This window comes from Arachis hypogaea, chromosome 17, assembly GCF_003086295.3.
Source record: "Arachis hypogaea cultivar Tifrunner chromosome 17, arahy.Tifrunner.gnm2.J5K5, whole genome shotgun sequence".
Taxonomy (NCBI): Eukaryota; Viridiplantae; Streptophyta; class Magnoliopsida; order Fabales; family Fabaceae; genus Arachis; species Arachis hypogaea.
Genome location: NC_092052.1, coordinates 110,711,956 through 110,735,505, shown reverse-complemented (window position 1 = coordinate 110,735,505; position 23,550 = coordinate 110,711,956). Strand labels below are relative to the sequence as shown.

The window sequence follows — 23,550 nt, the reverse complement described above, 5'->3', positions numbered from 1 at the left end:
GTAAAACCGGAAATCATAAAACCGGTAAAAAACCGTTGAACCGGATGAGAACCGGCCGGTCAGACCGAATCGGAACCCGGCCGGTTTACACAAAAAAGGGAAGCTCATTCGTTTCTTTCTCCCTTTCTCCCTTTCTTTCTTTGAATCAGAGAAATCACCCAAACCCAACCACAAAACCCTAGCACTGTAAGCCTACACCACCGCCACAAGGAGTGGCATACTGCCGCCGTCTGTCGCATTCAAAGTTCGAAATCCGTCATCTAGCTTCCCTCGTGCTTCAAATCTTCAACCCCTGTTCACTGTCACCGATCGCGGTTGCTTCCTCGAGCTCGGCGTCCGTCGTCTTTGTCTGCTCAGCGCGCTTCCGTCGCCGTTTGTTTTCCGTTCACGTTTGCGTCTTCGTTCGCGTTCTTCGCCATTCGCGTTCGCTCGGCGTTCACCGTTCGCGTTCACTCGCTGTTCACCGTTCGAGTTCGCATTTGTCTGGAAGCCACGTTGCTCTGCTTTAAACTCTGCCACCAACCCGCGCGCTCCACTCAGCCGTCGAACTGCTCTCTTTTGTCCCCGCCGTGGTTCCCTAAACCCGCCACCAGATAATACACTCACAAAACACCAATACTCTTCTTCAAACTCTGCAACTTCTGATTTCTATTACAATAAGTAATTATTTGATTTGGTAGTGGTATGGATTTTTTCATAGACTAAATTAAAGTTACAATAGTTATGTTCTCTTCTCTATCACATTGAAATTAAGCTTTGAATTCTCTTATTTCGTTTTAATTTTACCGCACTCAACATGTTTAATGAAATGCTTTAACCATATTTCTGGTTGGTTTTATAATTTCTAGCTTTTAGAAACTTAGTAAGTTGATTGCATGTGAAATTAGAATAATTGGATCATAGTAATTAGGAAATTTTAGCTGTACAAATAGCATCTTTGCAGAAAACATGTTAGCATGATGATTCCACTTGCATTAGTGTTCTTCTGGTAAATTTTTTTAACTGTTATTATGAACTTGTTAATTTGCTAATGGTTCTTGTGTTCTTCTATTACTTTTATTTTTTTTGTTTTGTTGTGATTTTCTGTTCTTGAGTTTGTTAAGTTGATTTGCTAAATTGTTGGGCTGCTGTTGTTTTAATTTGTCAAATTGTTTGGTTGCTGCGACTTAATTTGTTGGATTTTCTATTTAGGTCTTGTTCTTGTTTATTTGCTAAATTGTTTTTGTGTATTTATTGTTTATTTGCTGGATATTGGTGGTCATTGTCTTTGAGATTATTTACTATGCAGGTTTAGCGTCATCACTGTTTTGGAATGTTTTATAATGTACTAATGTTTGTTGCTGTTTTGTAATTGCTGGTTGCAGGTTTAGTGTGATTATTGGTTAATGTTTTGGTTTAGTGTTCTCTCTTTTCTAGATTTCCCTTCTCCCTGTATTTCTGCATGTTGCTGAATTGGTAATCAATAAATTTGCCTTTTTGCTGTAACTCGGGACTTTACTAGGATTTGTTAAATTTGTTGCTGTAACTTGCATTTGTTGCTGAATTTGTTGCTTCCCAGTCACAAAATTAGAACAGAATGCTCAGTCAGTGTTTGATTGATTGGCTTTGCTCACCGATTGTATTTGATGATAAATTTTAAATTGATAACTTTTAAATTTTAAATTTGCACTGCCCATGTTACTGATTCACTGTTCTTTGAGTGCTTTTTGTTGTTGTTAATCATTGTGATGAGCTTTGTTAAAATTTGCACTGCCTATATTACTGAGTGTTCTTTCAGTGCTTTTTGTTGTTGTTAATCATTGTGGTGAACTTTGTTAAAATTTGCACTGCCTATGTTACTGATTCACGGATTCATCCCTCTTGTCATTATCATTGGCATGAACTCCGAACCAAAGCCCCAACTCTCTGGATAAAATTGTAATGAAAGCTTATTGGGACTTTTTCTTCTACTTAAGGTATGAATCAGAATGATGAGGCCAAGTTGTGAATACACAAGTGTCAACGGACTATAATATATATTGAATTTGTGACATTAGAAGGGTGTAATAATAACAATAATGGAGTCATGTTACTTGAATATTGAGGTTTAACATTTAAACTCTCAGCTTTTCAGCCCTGTTTGATTCTTCATCTCATCTCAGGCAATTGAATCGAATCAACCAGGCCTTCCTTTTCTTTTTCTTTTAGTTGATTCTTAATTTTTCTAATATATGTAACTTTCTGAATCAAGTGGATCAGATTATGTAGTTTTCTTGATTTGGGATATTTTTGAAGACGCATTAGAAGAGCTATTTTATTATTATGTTTGCTATAATAATATTCACATGTTGTGTATGCTTGTGATTGTTTCGGTGTTTACATTTTCTTTCCAAGTCACTTGCTGTGGTTGTTCTCTGAGTTAAGGCTTTGTATGTGTGTGTGAGAATATGTGATAATGTTGAATGTTGTTGCATCTAATAGGAGTTCTTGGAGTACCCTCATCTTTGATCCTTTATATTTTATTTATTATTTTATTCTAAAACGGTTTTTTCGGTTGAACCACCGGTTGGACCGGTTAGACCAATAAACTAGTGAACCAGTGAGTAAAGCGGTATGATGACCGGTCCTGTTTTCAGAACCTTGCTCATCGCCGTCGCTCATGCACGTTTGCTTCTCGTCGGCGTTTTTCTGCTTCGTCTCTGTTCTCTCTCTCTTTCTCAAAGCTCAGTCACTGTCACCGTTGGTAAGCCTCCATCCCTCCACTACTTCTTCAATTTTATTTTTGGGAGTTAATTACTATTTTTCTGGATTTAATTAGGTTGATTGTTGATGTTTTTCTGGGTTAATTAGTTGTTTTCTGAGTTAATTTTCTTCGCTGTTCATTGTTGTTAACAGAGCTAGATTGTTGGTGTTTTGTTCTGACCTCTGCTCTCTGCCACTGTGAGTTCTTGGGTTTTTGAATTATTTTTTTATTTTGTTAATTCACTATATGAATTATTTGTCGGGAGATTGTTAGTTCAATTGTCTTGTTAAATATATGAATCGATGGCTTGATGCAGAGTTCTTCTGCTTTTCAATTTTTTTTATTTTGTTAATTATATGAATTAATCTTTCTATAATTCTGAATTTGCTTAATATAAATTTGATATAAGTTCAATTTTGGATTCTGGATGTTGAATGCTATATAGAATTGATACAATTTTGGGACTCTAGATTTTGAATGCTACATTGACTTTTGCTGAATATAATTCTGGATTTTGAATGCTGTATGAATTGATATAATCCAAGGCAAATATTTTCTCAGTTCGTTCTTTTCTTATATAGAGCCAGACAATGCATATGATGTATCAAGTTGTTGCTAGAGAATTGAATCAAAATTCAGTTTCTGTTCAAAGTTTTGCTTCTGCTGCTTTTTGTTCTGTTATTTTAAATCCTTATATTTCATGTAGGCTTAGAAAAGTTCAGGTACGTGAGGCAACACATTGATGCTCATTTGTGTAAGCAGCATCAAAATGGTCCTTTAATAATCAATTTTCTGTTCATCAAGAACCAATTTTTTTGTTTTTGAGGTCTAATTTTAAGAAGAAATGTAACAGATTGATAGTGAAGAGACAATTTAATGTCCCATATATCTTTGGAACTAATTTGACCAATTTAGTAATATATAAATTGATGATCAATTTGATGTCAAATGCATATTCGACGGACCAAATAAACTTTAATTTTTGAAGGGCTTACTCATGTTTTGAGCTTAATTCCTTTTGTTTATTTATTTATTCTTTTTAAATGTATTACCTTGATGTTATTTACTATGAGGAATTTGTCATCATTAATTTTAAGGGTTAATAATGCTTGCTGTAGAAAAGTTTCATTTTGATTATTTTGGCTGCAAACTTTATACATACAAGTGCATAAAATTCTAACATCCTTACCAAACATAAGTTTATTAATTAAATCGGTTCAACCACGGTTCAACCCCGGTTGAACTATTGAACCATTGAACCAGTCACTTGACCGATTCAATGACCGGTCCGGTTCTCGCAACCTTAGTCTTCACTCTTCACAAACTCATCTCTCCTCTCTTTTGCTGGAACCATAGAAGCTACAACAAGCAACCAATCGAGCAGCTAGCCAGCCACCGGAGCCCGCCGCTACTGCATCCCGCAGCCACCGCATTCTGTAGCGACGGGTTTGAAGGCTGCGTCCTTGTCATCGCCGAGCTCGCCTTCTCTGTGTTCACCGGTGTCGCCTCCTCTGTCGTCGCCGTTGCTCACCTTCCTCCTCGCCGCCGGTGAGTACTGATTGGTGACTACTGAGTTCTTCTGTTCTTCAATCTTTTTGAGTTTTTGTCTTTGTTCTTCTATTCTTCTGTGCTCTGGCCTTTTGTTTCTGTTCTTTTGTTCGTCTGTTCTTTAATTAAATTTTTTATTTTTTATTCATTGAAGAATTTAGGGCAGATTTGAAGTAGGTTGATGTTCTTCAGATGCAGAGTTCTTCTCTTGACATCTTGTTCTATTTTTTAGTTGTTTTTATGTTGTTAATTATATAATTAATCATTCTGTTATTTTAAAAGCATTTAATGTAGGTTCAATTTTAGAATTCTGCTTTGTTGATGTAGGTTCAATTTTTTCAATTCTGCTCTGTTGATGTAGGTTCAATTTTCTCAATATGCGACTTTCTATCTCTGAGTCGAAGCTGAGCCTCTGTTCCATCCTCTTTTCATAGAGTTTCTTGGTGTGCGGCGACCTCTCATTGCCGTCTCTGGTCGTGGCAGCATCATAATACGACAGCAACTCTTTCCTCCCTTCTTCAGGTTTTTGCTCTGTTTTCTCTTGCTGTTTTGTTTAGCTTTAATTTTATAGTTTATTCTACATTAGTTTAGTTGGATTTTTTATTTCCGTTAGTGGATTCTAAGTTGTTGGAATAAGGTAGTTCAGTTTGTAGATTCTAAGTTTGAAATTTCTCGGTTGGCTGTTGCTTTGCTTGCTTATATAAGCTTGGTTACTACTATTTATTATTGTGTTTGGCTGTATTAAGTGTGGAAGTTGTTGAATGGGTAAGCATTGCAGTTGAAGTTTGTTTGTTTATGCTGAATTTGTACATTGCGTGCTAGGTGTTCGATTAAATGCCTCTGTGATGCTGAGTTTGAATTATATGTTGTAGTTACCATATAGTTTGAACCACTCTTTGTTTAGGCAAATTTTTCAAGAATAATGCACTTTGGGTTGTCTCTTGATGCTTGTTTAAGTTATGAAACTCATGTTTATCCATTGCTCATGGTATCTCTTCATGCTTGTGCTTAATGTTATTTTTGTCATGAAAACACCTAAATGAGTGGAATGCTCAAACTTCTTGCAATTTAGGTGATTTCATAGACAGAATGCTTTAATTAATTTTGTGAACTGGTGGTGACTTTTAATGATAAATTATGAATAACTTATTTTGTGAAATTGTTAAATTTTGAATTTTATTAGTTTAGAAATGATTGAATTTAAATTTTTAAAATTATGTATTGGATTTTTTATAATTTTACTCTATATTTAATTAAACTGGTTCAACCACGGTTTAACTCCGGTTGAACCATTAAACCATTGAACCAGTCACTCGATCGGTTCGATGACTGGTCCGATTCTCGCAACCTTGCGCTCTATCCTTCTAGCGGTTTACGTGTGTTCCTAATCTGCTGAACCGCTATCGTGGTTGCTATAATAATATAAAAGTTGCATTTGCGTATATGATCTTTAAAAGTTGTATTCTAGTAATATTGAACTGCAAATAATTTTTTTCGTAACTTGCCCTAAAAAAATGAGTAGCTAATTGATTTAATTACATGAGTCACTAACTGCTAACTAATTAAGTTAGATATCCATGAGAATAATACTACACATCTAAGTATTTTTGTTAACCAAGTCCAACCAAATTAGTTTAATATCAACAAAAATCAATTTGGATAGCAGTTTTATTATTTAACTCGGTTGGACTCATTGTTATCAAATCCGGTTCGACCAGTTATCCGACCACCTGGTTGGATCGAGCCACTAGTTGAACCGATCATATATTGGACCCGTTGAAACCTGGGTTGACTTGGCCGGTTTTCAGCAAAACCGGTGGCCCAACCGGTTTATATGACCCGGACCGGGGGTCATGATATTGTTTTTTTTTTTAAAAAAAGAATGGACGGCGCCGTTCCATCCCCCTCCCCCCTTTCTCCTTTTCCCTCTCTGAAGCCTTAATTGCTGAAGATCACCCCCAGCCCTCAACGCTCTCTCCTCTCTCGACTCTCTTTCTCAGTTTCTCGCCCCTCTCTCCCACAAGCTCAAGCTCTCGTCAGCTCGTCTCATCTCCGATCTCTCACCTCTCATCTCCGTTCTGTTAAGCTCTCGTCAGCTAAAGCACTCCCTTCCCTGTGCTCGCTTCGTCGGCAGCAGAAGCAGACGGAATCGGCATTTGGTCCCTCGGATTGTAGTGGTCGTCGTCGTCTTGCTTCTCACTGTCTCGGTCTCGCACCTGGTTGTCGTTGTCGCTCTCTGTCATCACCGTCTCGGCCCTTCTTCCCCGCTATCATCGCTGCCGCGAAACTGGTCGTCGTCATCTGTCTCGTCATCGTCTTGCACTCAGACGCGCGTCTTCTCTGCAATCTTCGTCGCCGGAAGCAGAGGCAGCAGGTCCCGGTGGGCTGGTCTTCGTTGTCGTCTTCTTGCTTCTCGCCTTGCCATCAGCTTCTCCCTCGCTATCAGCTTCCTTTGGGCAACCCCATTTGGTGACTTTCAGGAAATTCCCCTGTTCTTTCTGTTTCAATTTTGTTGCTGCATCACTGCACTTTGATTTTGTTGCTGAAAGTAATTTGTTGCTGAAAGTTGAATGTGTTGCTGAAATTTTTTACTGATTATCATGAACCTTGAATTTGTTGTACTTAAAAGGTGTAATTTTTTCATAGATTCAGTCCTAACATATTTAATACTAAACATTTCTTATTTTCTATTTTGGTTGAAGATTGTAGTCTTATGAGTTTTCCCAGGGTTGAAATGTGAGAATTTATATGTTTTAGATTTGAATAGCAAACTGCTTGAGCAAAGACAGAAAGAATTGCTGCAGTTATTATTTTCAATGTGACCTTCAAATTGTAGTCTGTTACTTAAAATTAATAGATATTGTTATTTTAATGGCGGCATGTGTATTTCTTTCTTCAGTTTCAAATTTGGATGCATTGATGTGTCCAAATGAATAAACTATGTATGTCACCTCATAATGCAAACATTCTAGCAGGATATATGACTTTTATGGCACAAAGAGAACACAAAGAGAATTGAAGATAAACAGTGAATTTTCTATTTTTTTTACTATTATTATTGTTAAGAAAAATAAGATGGGTGAGATTTCGTATCTCTTTAATTTGAAGCATATAGTTTAACAATGTGTTTACTTTTTAGGCTAAGAAAGTGAAGAAAGCTCTTCAGCCAGAGTGGCTTAAGTCTCTTCTGAAAAGGACTTTTTTTGAATCTTCGTGCAACTCTTCCCCTGCTTAAGAAAGAGTTAAACCAATATTGCATAACCTATACCGATTCAATTTGCCAAAATTGTGCATCTGGACCCAAACATGTTCTTCATGTGGTGATCACAATCTACATGCATATTTACAAAGATGCTATTCACATTGATGCTATGAGAGAGCATATTAACTGCTCACAAATTCAGGTATGATATCCTACCTTAATGTAAGTTTCTAACATATTATTTCATGTGTAGTTTTCGAATCTTACGGATGTTATTTCACATACTATTGGTTACCTAAATTTATGTGTAGAAGTCGTAGCGGGTTTGGCCTTTGATAAATCTTGATTGTCTATCATGTGAAACATAACAAGAAAAAAATATAGCTGACAATATAATGTTGCAGCTTTTGCATTTTGATTATGGGACCGTTGAGGTTTCACCAGGAATCCTGGACTACTGATGATGCAAAAGCTGCTAAAACTTATAATGATATTTTAGACTTTATTTATTTATTTATTTATTTATTACTTCTCTTAACTTTTTCTTCTGAATAAAGAATGCATTATTTCTTCTTGAACTCATTTGTTGATAAGGTTGAAAGTTGATGAGAAAATCTTCATGAATCCTAGGGGGCCAATGCCAGTTGTTAGGCTTATTTAATTGGGATGAGTAATTGGGGTATAAGTCAACTTTTGTTCTTTATTTTTCCATTAACAATTAATAATTGACATATTCTTGCTGAAATAATCACTTAGCTTAAGTTTGTTTGTTGCCGACAATCTTCACTGAGTTGATTGAACCTTGAATTTGGTGCTGTTTTTGCTGAATAATCACTTAATTAAATTTTTTTGTTAGCTGAAAGTTGAATTTGTTACTTATTATCATTACTGAAGATTGAATCTATTTTTGTCTTGCTGAAACAATCACTTAGTTAAATATTTTGTTGCTGAAAATCTGTAAATCATCTTTTGAGCTAAATCTTTTGTTGCTGAAAATTATTATAGTTAATTTGTTGTTGAAAATGAGGTTCATGCTCTTAGAATAAAATTTAGTTAAATTTTTGTTCTCATACTTTCTGTTTGTATTATTATGAATTATTCTTGGTATTGATTTGTGAAAGATACACAAATGTAGATAATAGATATAGATGCAAATCAAAATGAAGGAATTGTTGGTCAAGCTTCAAATTTGTCTTATGAAGATATAGATGCCGACTTTCAGATCACCTCTTGGATTTGATTTACTGATTGTGATATCTTTTGTTCTCTCTTGTTCTTTAATTTGAGAAAGTATTTTGTACTTTTGACTAGTTTATTATCTCTTTTTGCATCATTAGTTATGTCTAAGAATTGATACTTGATTGTTATTAATGTTTGTGAAGACATACATTTTAAGTTTTAACTTTATTTTTATAATTTTATATTTTTATTTAATTATAACCGGGTCAATCGGGTGAATTAGTGACTCACCGGTTGAACTAGTGGCCTGATGACCCAGTTGTATGACTGTGTCAAGTACCAGTTTGGTTCTGATAATTATGGTTGGACTTGGTTTATAAAAAGACTTGGATGTGTATTATTCTATCAATAATGGAGGGGGGGAGGGGGGAAGAGTTTGTTTCTAGTGAATCTGCAGCTTGTTGAACTTTGTTTTCTATTTTGGTATTTTTTGCTTTTGTTTTCTAATTTATTAAGTTACCAGAAAAAACTCTTAAAATGAAACCATAAATAAAATATCATTTGGATATATTGTCTGTCATAAATATAATAGAAATAAATCCATTGTGTTGTATAAAATTCCAGTTATAATAATGAAATCGTTATCACTAGCAAAATATAATATGAATGTACAACTATAATAACTTTTGCATTGTTAATAAGCTATAATACTCAAAATGTGGTGTCAAATTTACATTTAGAAAATATAGAATAAAATATTTGTCTCCAAAAATATGTTGCTTTGGATTGATTTGTTAAGTTACAAATACGTTGTTTTGGGGTTAATATAATTTTTTTTAATATATTCACAATGAAGACATAATTAACTCACATCTCATGTTCTATTTTTTTTTTGGACAATAAATTGGGTCGGAAAAACTTGACCCACCCAGAACGGAACCCGCAATACATTCCCAAATTGCATAGGAACAGCGCAACATCTTCCTCTCCTAGCTTCGAAGATTAGAGTCTCACACCTACTTCTCAATTGGCAACAAGGTGACTAACAGGTAAGAGTATGCTTCCAATTTGCCTCCTTAACTTTAAGACTCTGCTGCTTCCTCAATCTCCTTCCAATCTTCTAATCTTCCTTTCGGGCGTGGCGGGTAGCCCATTGCCAAGGTTCATTTCTTGTGTTGTTGTGTTGATCCCGTCCATCGCTGCAATTGCGAACAATGATGTGGAGGTCAACTCGCTTTTCTCATCTTGTCAGTTCTACTCCTCTCTTCTATGTTTCTTGTTTGTCCAACTGAACTGAACGAAAGCTAAACTTGCTTTGGATATTTGTTCTCTACAGGTTGCTAGATTCACTCAACTTCATCCTAAGCATGCTTCTCACCGTTACTGCAACTTATCCCGTTTCAACCCCTCACAATCACAGGTACTTTTCTCTCTCATCAACAATTTGTCCCCTAACTCTTAAATACTTCTACAAAATAACGCATTTCTCGCAGGCTATTTCTAACCCCCCTCCCCAACAAAAACCTCCACATACAGATGCACCAAATCATTATATTGGCCACAACGTTTCCAGGAAGGATAAAAATAAGTATCTTCTCTCTACTGTAAGTATCTATTATCATGCCCAGTTAAGCTCGTCTTTTTTCTCGAATTGCTTTTTTAAATACCAAATAATGCGATGCGACACAGCTTCTTGATCTGAATGACACTAAGGAAGCGATTTATGGTGCCCTTGATACGTGGGTTGCATGGGAATAGAAATTCCCTATTGCCTCATTGAAACTCATATTGAATGCTCTCGAGAAGCAACAACAGTGGCATAGGATTGTTCAGGTATCCTATCAGGCTATCACTGCTTGCTTTCTTTCTCATCTTTGTGAACTTCAACTAGATAGATAGGGGAATCTAGGAATTTCAATATTCGAATAACCAGCTACTTTTTTTGTTTATTAAAGTTCCTCATACTCTAGATTTATATGTAGAAGCTGATCAATCTTATAGTGTTTCTTCTTTTGCTGATTAAATTACATGATATGATTTGTTGCTGATTAAATGGAATTTAGCTTAACCTCACTTTTATTCAATAAATTACTCTGTTTCTTTAGGTGATTAAATGGATGCTGAGCAAGGGGCAGGGGAACACAATGGGAATATATGGTCAATTGATACGAGCTTTAGATATGGACCATAGAGTGGAAGAAGCGCACAAATTCTGGCAGACCAAAATCGACACTGATTTGCATTCGGTTCCCTGGCAGTTGTGTCATCTCATGATATCTGTATATTACTGAAACAACATGCTGGATGATCTTGTTTTGGGTATGTTTTCCAAACTAACCATATACTACAATTTCGTTGTCTTATACTGATGCTCATTTGATCGTTATGGACAATTTGTGCAAATATTCGATTGCAATGTCATTGGATTGACGCATTGACATTTGGATCGTAATTTTGTGTTCTTTCATCAACAGCTTTTTAAGGGATTGGAAGCTTTTGATCGTAAACCTCGAGATAAAAGCATCATTCAGAAAATAACAAATGCATACGAGATGTTGGGCTTACATCAAGAGAAAGAGAGGGTACTGGAGAAATATAGCAATCTCTTCACAGAAGAAGGATCGATTAAGAAAGTTAGGAGGAACTCATCTGAGAAAAAATTAAAAAGGTAGTCTTATTTGTCGTCTTCGCACACAAGTATTTTTGTAGTTGATTGGTTTTGATTTTGGACCTGTATGGCTCCAAAGTACGGCAAGAACTAAATTATTTAGAGCTAATACATCCATATATAACTGGTAGTGTTAAATTTAGGGACAAAAACACTGTACATGTTTCACCGAATTCAAGTCGTGATTGAAGCATTGCCAAAGGGAATTACCATCAACTGAAAAGAAAACATTTATAGAAACAAGTAATCTGAACATCATAAATTTTATTAGTGTAATGAAACAACTATTTATTTTTTCGTGTATGACGAACTTATTACTTTCATGTGCTAATTCACTCAACTTTGTTGTAATTGTATAACTCTGGCATTGAGATCAGAGCAGATGGCAATACAGCTCAGCTTGAGACTTCTCAGTTGACTTGTCACAATATCAGTTCAAATACTTAGAAAAATCTTGTTGAGCTTCTAGAACCAATTCATTGTCATCCCATTCGTCACGGTATGACTCAGGTCGCAGCCTCTTGTTCTTAGATGCAAACTTGTACATTTCCATCCTCTATTCTTCAACACCACGAATCCTACACTGATTAGCAATCCAGCTATCGTATTCCCACTGTCATTACCATATATAATCCCAAATACACAATATATGCTGATATATATTCTTTCCGGTTCACTATTTTCGTTTTGATGTATTTAATCATTATCATTAAAATAGAATTGGTTACGAGTCCATTGAATTATAAATGCAATAGAAAATAAAAAGACAACTGTTACTATGAATTGGGGAAGGGAGTATATGATTTTAGACAAGCTAAAAAATATTAATTGCTTTTAAGTTTCAACTTTAGGAACCACTTGGTAACTGGCCAAATTATCAGTGTAACACTTAGAAGTGCCAGAAGCTTCAAGTGAAGAGTAGAATGCTTCAGGTCTCAGGATCTTGAGTCATTTCTTCTTTGGAAGGAAGTGCAAGGTGATTTGACAAAGCTCCTGCTATCTATTTGGTCTGCAGTTTGAACATAGGGAAGGGAACAACCTTCCAAGGTAACCCAACAAATGAAAGCCATGGGGTCAATGCTGGTGGAAAAACATGCTTGTACAATGTTCTTACAAAGTTGTCATCTACACTTCCCCATTTGTTTCAAGGAATGGGAAATCATACTTGTACCTGCTAAACGAACAAAAATGGTCATCAATCATCAACATTTATTCAGTTCTCTTCTCCAATTGCATGGTCTTGAATAAAACTAAATGGAGAATGCTGAAAATACCCTGTTCAATGTGCTATGATTTTCGCACCAACTCTGTCTCCATCTTTGAAAACCACACGACCATCTTGATGAACACTATTGGTGTACAAAATCACAATCACACTTTTGCAATTCCTCACAACTAACCAGCAAGTGCACTGGGTGGTCCAAGTAATACCTTACGTGAGTAAGGGTCGATCCCACGGAGATTGTTGGCTTGAAGCAAGCTATGGTTATTCTGTAACTCTTAGTCAGGAAATTAGTAATAAAAATGATTGGATTTATGAAGAGTAAATAACATAAAATAAATAATACTTGTTATGCAGTAATGGAGAACAGGTTGAGGTTTTGGAGATGCTCTGTCTTCTGAATTTCTGCTTTCCTACTGTCTTCTTCTTCACGCACGCAGGTCTCCTTCCATGGCAAGCTGTATGTTGGTGGATCACCGTTGTCAATGGCTACCAGCCGTCCTCTCAGTGAAAAGGGTCCATGTACATGGCTAATCATCTGTCGGTTCTCACTAATGTTGGAATAGGATCCATTGATCCTTTTGCACACTGTCACTGCGCCCAGCATTCATGAGTTTGAAGTTCGTCACAGTCATCCCTTCCTGGATCCTACTCGGAATACCACAGACAAGGTTTAGACTTTTCAGATCTCAGGAATGCTGCCAATTGATTCTAGCTTATACCACGAAGACTCTGATCTCACGGATTTGAATGCTCTGTTGTCAGGAGAGGCAGTCAAACTCGTGAACCAGGGACCCAAGAGATATACATTCAATCTAAGGTAGAATGGAAGTGGTTGTCAGGTACGTGTTCATAGATTGAGAATGGTGATGAGTGTTACGGATCATCACATTTATCATGTTGAAGTACGAATGAATATCTTATAATAGAAACAAGCGTGATTGAATGAGAAATAGTAGTAATTGCATTAATCCATCGAGACAGAGCTCCTCACCCCCAACCATGGAGTTTAGAGACTCATGATGTAGAAGATACAAAATTCAGATGTGAAATGTCATTAGGTACATAGTAAGTCTCTAAAAGTAGTTTTTATACTAAACTAGTGATCTAGGTTTACAGAAAATGAGTAAACTAAGATAGATAGTGCAGAAATCTACTTCCGGGGCCCACTTGATGTGTGCTTGGGTTGAGCATTGAGCTTTACACATGTAGAGGCTTCTCTTGGAGTTAAACTCTAGGTTGCAGCCTGTTTGTGGCATTTAACTCTGATTTGTAACTTGTTTCTAGCGTTTAACTTCAGAATATGGCAGGAAGTTGGCGTTTAAATGCCAGTTTGCGTCGTCAAAACTTGGGTAAAGTATGGACTATTATATATTGATGGAAAGCCCTAGATGTCTACTTTCCAACGCAATTCAGAGCGCACCAATTGGGTTTCTATAACTCCAGAAAATCCATTTCGAGTGCAGGGAGGTCAGAATCCAACAGCATCTGCAGTCCTTTTTCAGCCTCTGAATCAGATTTTTGCTCAGGTCCCTCAATTTCAGCCAGAAAATACCTGAAATCACAAAAAAAATACACAAACTCATAGTAAAGTCCAGAAATATTACTTTTGCATAAAAACTAATAAAAAATATACTAAAAAGTAGCTAATCCTACTAAAAACTATATGAAAATACCCCCAAAAAGCGTATAAAACATCCGCTCATCACAACACCAAACTTAAACTATTGCTTGTCCTCAAGCAACTAGATAAATAAAATAGGATAGAAAGAAAATCAAGAGGCAATAACATCTCAGAATTTTATATGAAGCTCAAATTCTCATTAGATGAGCGGGACTAGTAGCTTTTTGTTTCTGAACAGTTTTGGCACCTCAATTTATCCTTTGAAGTTCAGAATGATTGGCATCTATAGGAATTCAGAATTTTGATAGTGTTATTGATTCTCCTAGTTTAGTTTGTTGATTCTTGAACACAGCTACTTTAAGAGTCTTGGTCGTGGCCCTAAGCACTTTGTTTTTCAGTATTACCACCGGATACATAAATGCCACAGATACAAAACTGGGTGAACCTTTTCAGATTGTGACTTAGCTTTGCTAAAGTCCCCATTTAGAGGTGTCCAGAGTTCTTAAGCACACTCTTTTTGCTTTGGACCATGACTTTAACCGCTCAGTCTCAAGTTTTTCACTTGACACCTTCACGCCACAAGCACATGGTTAGGGACAGCTTGGTTTAGCCGCTTAGGCTAGGATTTTATTCCTTTAGGCCCTCCTATCCATTAATGCTCAAAGCCTTGGATCCTTTTTACCCTTGCCTTTTGGTTTAAAGGGCTATTGGCTTTTTCTGCTTACTTTTTCTTTTTCTTTCTTTTTCTTTTATTTTTTGCCATTTTTTTTCGCAAGCTTTGTATTCATTGCTTTTCTTGCTTCAAGAATCAATTTTATAATTTTTCAAATTATCAATAACATTTCTTCTTTTTCATTATTCTTTCAAGAGCCAACAGATTTAACATTCATAAACTTCACTATAAAAAATTATGCACTGTTCAAGCATTCATTCAGAAGACAAAAAGTATTGCCATCACATATAAATAATTTGAATTTTTCTTATTAAGAACTCGAAAATAAAACTGCCTCCTTATTCTAAAAATCTGCTATTTTATTCATGTTTAATGATGATGAGAAAAATAAATTATAGCTTACTTGGAGATAAAAAAAAAATAAAAATAAAAATACTAATTACTATTATTCATGTGACTCCTAACGTAGATCTCTAATAGCAAAAGTTATCACAGAGTTAAGAATAGGGCTCAACAACCTTTATTTTGGGAGATGGATGCTCCTTCAATTTGTGGGGTGTCTGGCCCTTCAAGAGACAGCTTCTGGTGCTTCAGCTCCTGTAGCTCACGCCCTTGATTTTCTTGTTCCTTCAGCAGTTTGCAGAGCATGCTATTTTGAACTTGCTGTTCTTCTTTCAGTTGATCCATAGCTTCTTGCAGCTTGGTGACAGATACTTCTAGGCGGGTCCAGTAGTCAATCTGAGGGATTTTTGGGAGGAACTCCTGTCCCCTCCTTTTGATGGAGTTATCTTGCACTTGTTGTCCTTTCATTGACTTTTTGGTGATTGGGTGCTCGACTGAGATATACTCATCCACTCCCATCTTCACCCCAGCATCTTTACATAGCAGAGAGATTAAGCTTGGGTAAGCCAATTTGGCGTCAGTGGAGTTCTTGTTTGCAATTATGTAAAGCTCACAAGAAATCAGATGATGAATCTCCACTTCGTTTCTCAGCATAATGCAGTGGATCATCACTGCTCTTTTGACAGTGACTTCAGAGCGGTTGCTAGTGGGCAGTATAGAACGCCCAATGAAGTCCAGCCTGCCCCTAGCAAGTAGTTTGAGATCTCCTCTCTTGAGTTGATTCGGAAAACCTTTTGTGTTGGTTATCCACTTGGTTCTAGGGATGCATATGTCCTCTAGAACTTGGTCCAAGCGCTTATCAAATCTCACCATTCTTCTATTAAAGGATTCTGGATCATCTTGTAGTTGAGGAAGCTTGGAGACCTCTCTTATTTTGTCCAGGTGGAAGTAAATAATCTTCCCTCTGACCATGGTTCGAAAGGTATAGAAGGCGGTTCCAGTCATTCTCTGCTTATCTGTTTGTCACAGATTTAAGTAGAATTCCTGAACAATGTTTCTACCCACCTTTGTCTCAAGATTAGCTAGAATTTCCCAGCCCCTGTTTCGAATCTGCTCTTGAATCTCCGGATATTCGTCTTCTTTCAGATCAAAATTAACTTTCGGGATCACTGACCTTAGACCCATTATTTTGTGGTAATGGTCTGCCTGTTTTTTGGTTAAGAACCTCTCTTGATTCCAAAGTGGTTTTGGAGTGTTCTCTTTCTTGCCTCTTGAAGTGGTTTGTTTTCCCTTAGGAGCCATGATCTTAGTGAATCTTAGCTCAGTGATCACGAAAAACACACTAAACTTAGAGGTTTGCTTGTCCTCAAGCAAAAGAAAGGAAAGGAGAAGAATAGAAGGAGAGTCAAATTCGAGTTATGGAGGAGAGGGGGAGGCCGAGTGTAAATTTATAAGGGAGGGGGTGGGTTCGAAAATTTTGAAAAAGATATGATAGAAGATATGATTTGTAAAAGATAAATATGATATGAAAAAGATGAAATTTTAAAATTGAAAAGATATGATGGATTTGAAAAAGATAAATCTGAATTTGAAAAGATAATAGGATGAGTTGAAAAGATATGAGAAGAAATTAAAAAGATAGATGAGTTTTGAAAAAAAAATTGAAAAGAAATTGAAGAAGATTTGAGAAAGATTTTTAGGATTAGAGAAAAATTTAATTTTTATTTGTTTTATTTTTTTGAAATTGAAATTGAAAGATGATAATTTGTAACATGTTTATGCAAGAAATTTGGATGGAATCATGAAAATTTGAAAAAAAAAATTGAGCTGGAAACAAAACTTCCTCCCCTCCACATTCCTGGCGTTAAACGCCCAGAATGGCATCCATTCTGGCATTTAACGCCCATTTGCTGCTTCTTTTGGGCGTTTAACTCCCAGCCAGGTACCCTGGCTGGCGTTAAACGCCAGAAAACCTTTATCACTGGGCGTTTTTCTAAACGCCTAGGATGCTGCAATTCTGGTGTTAAACGCCCAGAATGGTACCCATTCTGGCGTTTAACGCCAAGAAAGGTATCTTTACTGGCATTTTTTGTGCCAGTGGGCTCCTTTTCTCTGCTTTATGCTCTGAATTCTTCTGTAACTTTGTGAACTCCTGCAATTGTTAATTAATCTTGAAGATAATTTATATCAAACTCATATAATTATTATTTGAATAACAAATAAACCTTGCTAATGGTTGGGTTGCCTTCCAGCAAGCGCTTCTTTATTGTCTTTAGCTAGACCTTACTGAGCTTTTAATCTAGTCTCAGCTTTGAGCATTCTTACTCAACATTGCCTTCAAGATAATGCTTGACTCTCTGTCCATTAACAATGAACTTCTTATTAGAATCAATGTCTTGAAGCTCCACATAGCCATATGGTGACACACTTGTAATCACATATGGTCCCCTTCACCGGGATTTCAGTTTCCCGGGGAACAATCTGAGCCTAGAGTTAAACAGTAGAACCTTCTGTCCTGGTTCAAAGACTCTGGATGACAGTTTCTTATCATTCCATCTTTTTGCTTTCTCCTTGTAAATTTTTGCATTTTCGAAAGCATTGAGTCTGAATTCCTCTAGCTCATTTAACTGGAGTAATCTCTTTTCTCCAGCTAACTTAGCATCCAGGTTTAGGAATTTGGTTGCCCAGTAGGCCTTATGCTCCAGTTCCACGGGCAGATGACAGGCCTTGCCATACACAAGCTGGAATAGAGAGGTTCCTATAGGAGTCTTGAATGCTGTTCTGTATGCCCACAGAGCATCATCTAAGCTTTTTGCCCAATCCCTTCTACGGGCAATTACAATCCGTTCCAGGATTATTTTTAGTTCTCTATTAGAGACTTCAGCTTGCCCATTTGTCTGTGGATAATATGGAGTTGCTACTTTGTGGCTAATTCCATATCGAACCATAGCAGAGTAAAGCTGTTTATTGCAGAAATGAGTGCCTCCATCACTGATTAGTACTCTAGGGACACCAAACCTGCTGAAGATATGTTTCTGGAGGAACTTCAGCACTATCTTAGTATCATTAGTGGGTGTTGCAATTACCTCTACCTATTTAGATACATAGTCTACTGCCACCAGAATATACGTGTTTGAGTATGATGGTGGGAAAGGCCCCATGAAGTCAATACCCCATATATCAAACAACTCAATCTCCAAGATCCCTTGTTGAGGCATGGCGTAACCATGAGGCAGATTACCAGCTCTGTGGTAACTATCACAGTTACGTACAAACTCTCGGGAGTCTCTATAGAGAGTAGGCTAGTAGAAGCCACATTGAAGAACCTTGGTGGCTGTTCGCTCACCTCCGAAATGGCCTCCATATTGTGATCCATGGCAGTGCCATAAGATCTTCTGTGCCTCTTCCTTGGGCACACATCTACGGATTATTCCGTCTGCACATCTCTTAAAGAGATATGGTTTATCCCATAAGTAGTACTTTGCATCAGAAATCAATTTCTTTATTTGCTGCCTGTTGTACTCTTTGGGTATGAATCTTACAGCTTTATAGTTTGCAATGTCTGCAAACCATGGTGTTTCCTGAATGGCAAATAATTGCTCATCCGAAAAGGTTTCAAAGATCTCAATAGAGGAGGAGGACGCCCCTTTTACTGGTTCTATCTGGGACAGATGATCAGCCACTTGGTTCTCTGTCCCTTTTCTGTCTCTTATTTCTATATCAAACTCTTGCAGAAGCAACACCCATATTATGAGCCTGGGTTTTGAATCCTGCTTTGTAAGTAGATATTTAAGAGCAGCATGATCAGTGTACACAATCACTTTTGATCCTACTAAGTATGATCTAAACTTGTCAATGGCATAAACCACTGCAAGCAGCTCTTTTTCTGTGGTTGTGTAATTTTTCTGTGCGTTATTTAAAACACGACTAGCATAATAAATGACATGCAAAAGCTTGTTATGCCTCTATCCCAGTACTGCACCAATAGCATGGTCATTGGCATCACACATTAGTTCGAATGGTAATGTCCAGTCTGGTGTAGAAATAACTGGTGCTGTGACCAGCTTAGCTTTCAGAGTTTCAAACACCTGCAGACACTCTGTGTCAAACACAAATGGCGTGTCAGCAGCTAGCAGATTACTCGGAGGTTTTGCAATTTTTGAAAAATCCTTTATAAACCTCCTATAGAATCCTGCATGCCCCAGAAAGCTTCTGATTGCCTTGACATTGGCAGGTGGTGGTAATTTTTCAATTACTTCCACTTTAGCTTGATCCACCTCTATTCCCTTGTTTGAAATTTTATGCCCAAGGAAAATTTCTTCAGTCACCATAAAGTGACATTTTTTCCAGTTTAAAACTAGGTTGGTCTCTTGGCATCTTTTCAGAACAAGTGCTAAATGGTCAAGGCAGGAGCTGAATGAGTCTCCAAATACTGAAAAGTCATCCATGAAGACTTCCAGAAATTTCTCAATCATATCAGAGAAGATAGAGAGCATGCACCTCTGAAAGGTTGCGGGTGCATTGCACAAACCAAAAGGCATCCTTCTGTAGGCAAACACTCCAGAAGGATATGTGAATGTTGTTTTCTCTTGGTCCTAAGGATCTACTGCAATTTGGTTGTAACCTGAATAGCCATCCAAAAAGCAGTAATATTCATGACCTGCTAGTCTCTCTAGCATCTCGTCTATGAATGGTAAAGGAAAGTGATCCTTCATGGTGGCTGTTTTGAGCCTTCTGTAATCAATACACATACGCCACCTCCTTTATGGCTGGATTTAGCCGCCTCTGTGGTTGAACCACTGGCTTAACATCGTCCTCCAATAGGATATTGTGCATGTATCTTGCTGGGCTGATGCCCTTAAGATAACTTATGGACCACCCAAGAGTTGTCTTGTGTGTCCTTAGCACTTGAAGTAGTGCTTTCTCTTCCTATGGATTTAAAGCAGAGCTTATGATCACCGGAAAAGTGTCACCTTCTCCCAGAAATGCATATTTCAGGGATGGTGGTAGTGGTTTGAGCTCGGGTTTAGGGGGTTTCTCCTCTTCCTGAGGAATTCTCAGAGGTTCTTTTATTTCCTCTGATTCTCCCAGATCAGGCTGAACATCTTTAAAGATGTCTTCTAGCTCTGATTTGAGACTCTCATCCATGTTGATATCCTTTACCAGGGAGTCAATAATATCAACACTCATGCAGTCTTTTGATGTGTTTGGATGCTTCATTGCCTCAACAGCATTCAGCCTGAACTCATCCTCATTGACTCTCAAGGTCACTTCCCCTTTTTGGACATCAATGATGGTTCGTCCAGTTGCTAGGAAAGGTCTTTCTAGAATGAGAGTTGCACTCTTGTGCTCCTCCATTTCCAGCACTACAAAGTCAATGGGAAAGGCAAATGGCCCAACCTTGACAATCATATCCTCAATTATGCCTGATGGATATTTGATGGAGCCATCAGCAAGTTGAAGACATATCCGAGTTGGTTTGACCTCTTCAGTCAACCAAGCTTTCTGATAGTGGATGTAGGGATTAGATTGATACTTGCCCCAAAGTCACATAGAGCTGTCTTGGTACAAGTACCCTCTAATGTGCATGGTATCATAAAGCTTCCAGGATCCTTAAGCTTTTCTGGTAAGCTTGTTAGAATGACTGCACTGCATTCTTCAGTGAGAAAAACTTTTTCTGTTTCTCTCCAATCCTTCTTATGACTTAAGATCTCTTTCATGAACTTAGCATAAGAGGGTATTTGCTCAAGTGCCTCTGCAAACGGAATCTTTATTTCAAGAGTCCTGAGATAGTCTGCAAAGCGGGCAAATTGTTTATCCTGTTTCGCTTGGCGGAGTTTCTGAGGATAAGGCATTTTGGCTTTATATTCTTCAACCTTAGTTGCTGTAGGTTTATTTCCTACAGAGGCAGGTTGAGAAGCCTTCTTGAGGGAGTTATTATCAGCACTTGCAGGTGTCTGGTCCCTCATTGGCATTTGAACGCCAAGATTGGACATGGATTAGGCATTTAACGCCAGATTCCTACCCTTTTCTGGCGTTTGAACGCCAGAACTGGACATGGATTGGGCATTTAACGCCAGTTTTTCACCCTTTTCTGGCGTTTGAATGCCAGACTTATTCCTCTCTGGGCTCTTACTGTCTTCAGAGGGATTTTGGGTAGCAGGTTGCTCATCCTCTGGTAGCTGTTCCTTTCTAGGCTTTCTGCTACTTTGAGTTGAGATATTTAATGTTTTTCCACTTCTTAATTGAACTGCTTGGCACTCCTCTGTTATCTATTTTGATAACTGCTATTTTGTCTGATTCATTTGTGATTCCATATCCTTGTTAGCAATTTTGGTTTCTTGTAGCATCTCCTTAAATTCTGCTAACTGCCTTGTTATAGAAGATAGTTGCTGATTGAGTTTAGCAACTTGTTCCTGAGGACTAAAGTCAGTTGATACTACCTTAGCTTCTTCTTTTATGGAGGACTCACTACTTATATACAGATGATGATTTCTAGCAACTGTATCAATAAGCTCCTGAGCCTCTTCAATAGTCTTTCTCATGTATATAGATCCACCAGCGGAGTGGTCTAGAGATATCTAAGCTTTTTCTGTAAGCCCGTAGTAGAAGATGTCTAATTGCACCCACTCTGAAAATATTTCAGAGGGGCATTTCCTTAGCATCCCTCTGTACCTCTCCCAGGCGTTATAAAGGGATTCATCATCCTCTTATTTAAAGTCTTGGATGTCCAGCCTTAGCTGTGTCATCTTTTTTGGAGGAAAATATTGATTCAGTGACTATGTGTATTTAGTTTTTTAAAAAATTAGTTTATAAATTTTAAATTAATGAATATTAATTTAAAATAGACAAAAATTTAGTATAAATTAAATAATTTGAAAATAAATACTCTAAAAAAATTGATATTGTAATTTAAAAATACAATAAATTAGATAGTGTTTAGTTAATGGAAGATCTTACAATTTTTATTCAACTAATGTTTGTTTAGAATTTTTTAAAGTTGATCTTAGTTTGTAATTTTTTAAACTAAAATATAAACCTAATAGTATTATTAGTGTAAAATTAGAAAATTTAAAATAAACAAAGGTAACAAAATGAATTTAAAATTTGAAATTATTAAAAATTTGAAAAAAAAAAATTTAAAAGTATTAATAATTAACATTGTAGAATAAATTTTAAAAACAAGTAATTTTTATTAAACAAACATACTCCTAAAGTTTAAGGATTATTTATTTAGTCTTATTAGTAAAAAATTATAAAATTTAAATAAACAAACCTAGCAGAATAAATTTTAAAATTTGACATCATTAAAGATTTGAAAATAGATAATTTTAAATTTTAATTTTTTTTAAATGTCAAATTTTAGAATTTGAAATCATTAAATCTTTGAAAATAAATAATTTTAAATTTCAGATTTTTTTATTTTGAAAATATTAAAAATTAAGATTGCTGAATAAATATTAAAATAAGTAATTTTAATTAATCAAGTTAAATTAACGTACTACTTTAAAAAATGAGAAGATTAAATTTAAAAAATTGAAATATATGTGGTAGTATGTGTCTAACTGTGTCTTAATAAAAAATAAAAAAAATTATTTGAATACATTTGGATACACCTAAATATCATCACGTGTCAATGTGTCAAACTTTATTCTTAACATGTATTCTTGAAATAAATTTAGAAATAGCGTATATTACTATTTACTAAAATAAAAAATATTTTAAATACTCTCTATAATTAAAATAGGAAACTAAAATCAATTAAAAAAATTTTATATTATATATATATGTGTGTGTGTCTTCGTATCTTATACAATTTTAAAATTCATGTATCTAAATGTTTTATGTCGTGTTATGTTCCATGTTCGTATCCGAATTCTAAGAACCTGAATTCTTGTCTACAAGTAAGGCTTAGTTTAATTCGATGATGATGATGATGATGATGATGATGATGATGATGATGATGATGATGATGATTATTATTATTATTATTATTATTATTATTATTATTAGATTGGGAGTAAGCCCAGAGACGGGTTCAGACAGTATCCCAATCCATTTATGTTGGATACATAACCCAGCTGCAAAAAATCTTATTGGCTTGACATAAAAATAGCCCAAATATTTAATCACAACAATTAACACAACATAATACTTATCTCATTAATCTGTCTTACCTGTTATAGTCTGCTATTTCTGCACGCTTTCAGAGTTGAGAAAAACTTAACACATGTCCACCAACCAACTTTTCCACGTTGCTTCAGCAGAAAAATTTTTCCTTTCATCACTATAGCACTGCCCTTATAGAAAATCCCATATTCCAGATGGACCAAGTATCGAGTGTTAAGTTATTTATGCAGAATATAGTAT

At 36.3% G+C, this 23,550-nt stretch overlaps 1 pseudogene; it reads right to left on the bottom strand.

Moving 5' to 3' along the window:
* Positions 1-11,749: 11,749 nt before the first annotated feature.
* On the bottom strand, positions 11,750-22,807 carry LOC112763656 (flavin-containing monooxygenase FMO GS-OX-like 4; annotated as a pseudogene).
* Between the last annotated feature and the right edge of the window lie 743 nt (positions 22,808-23,550).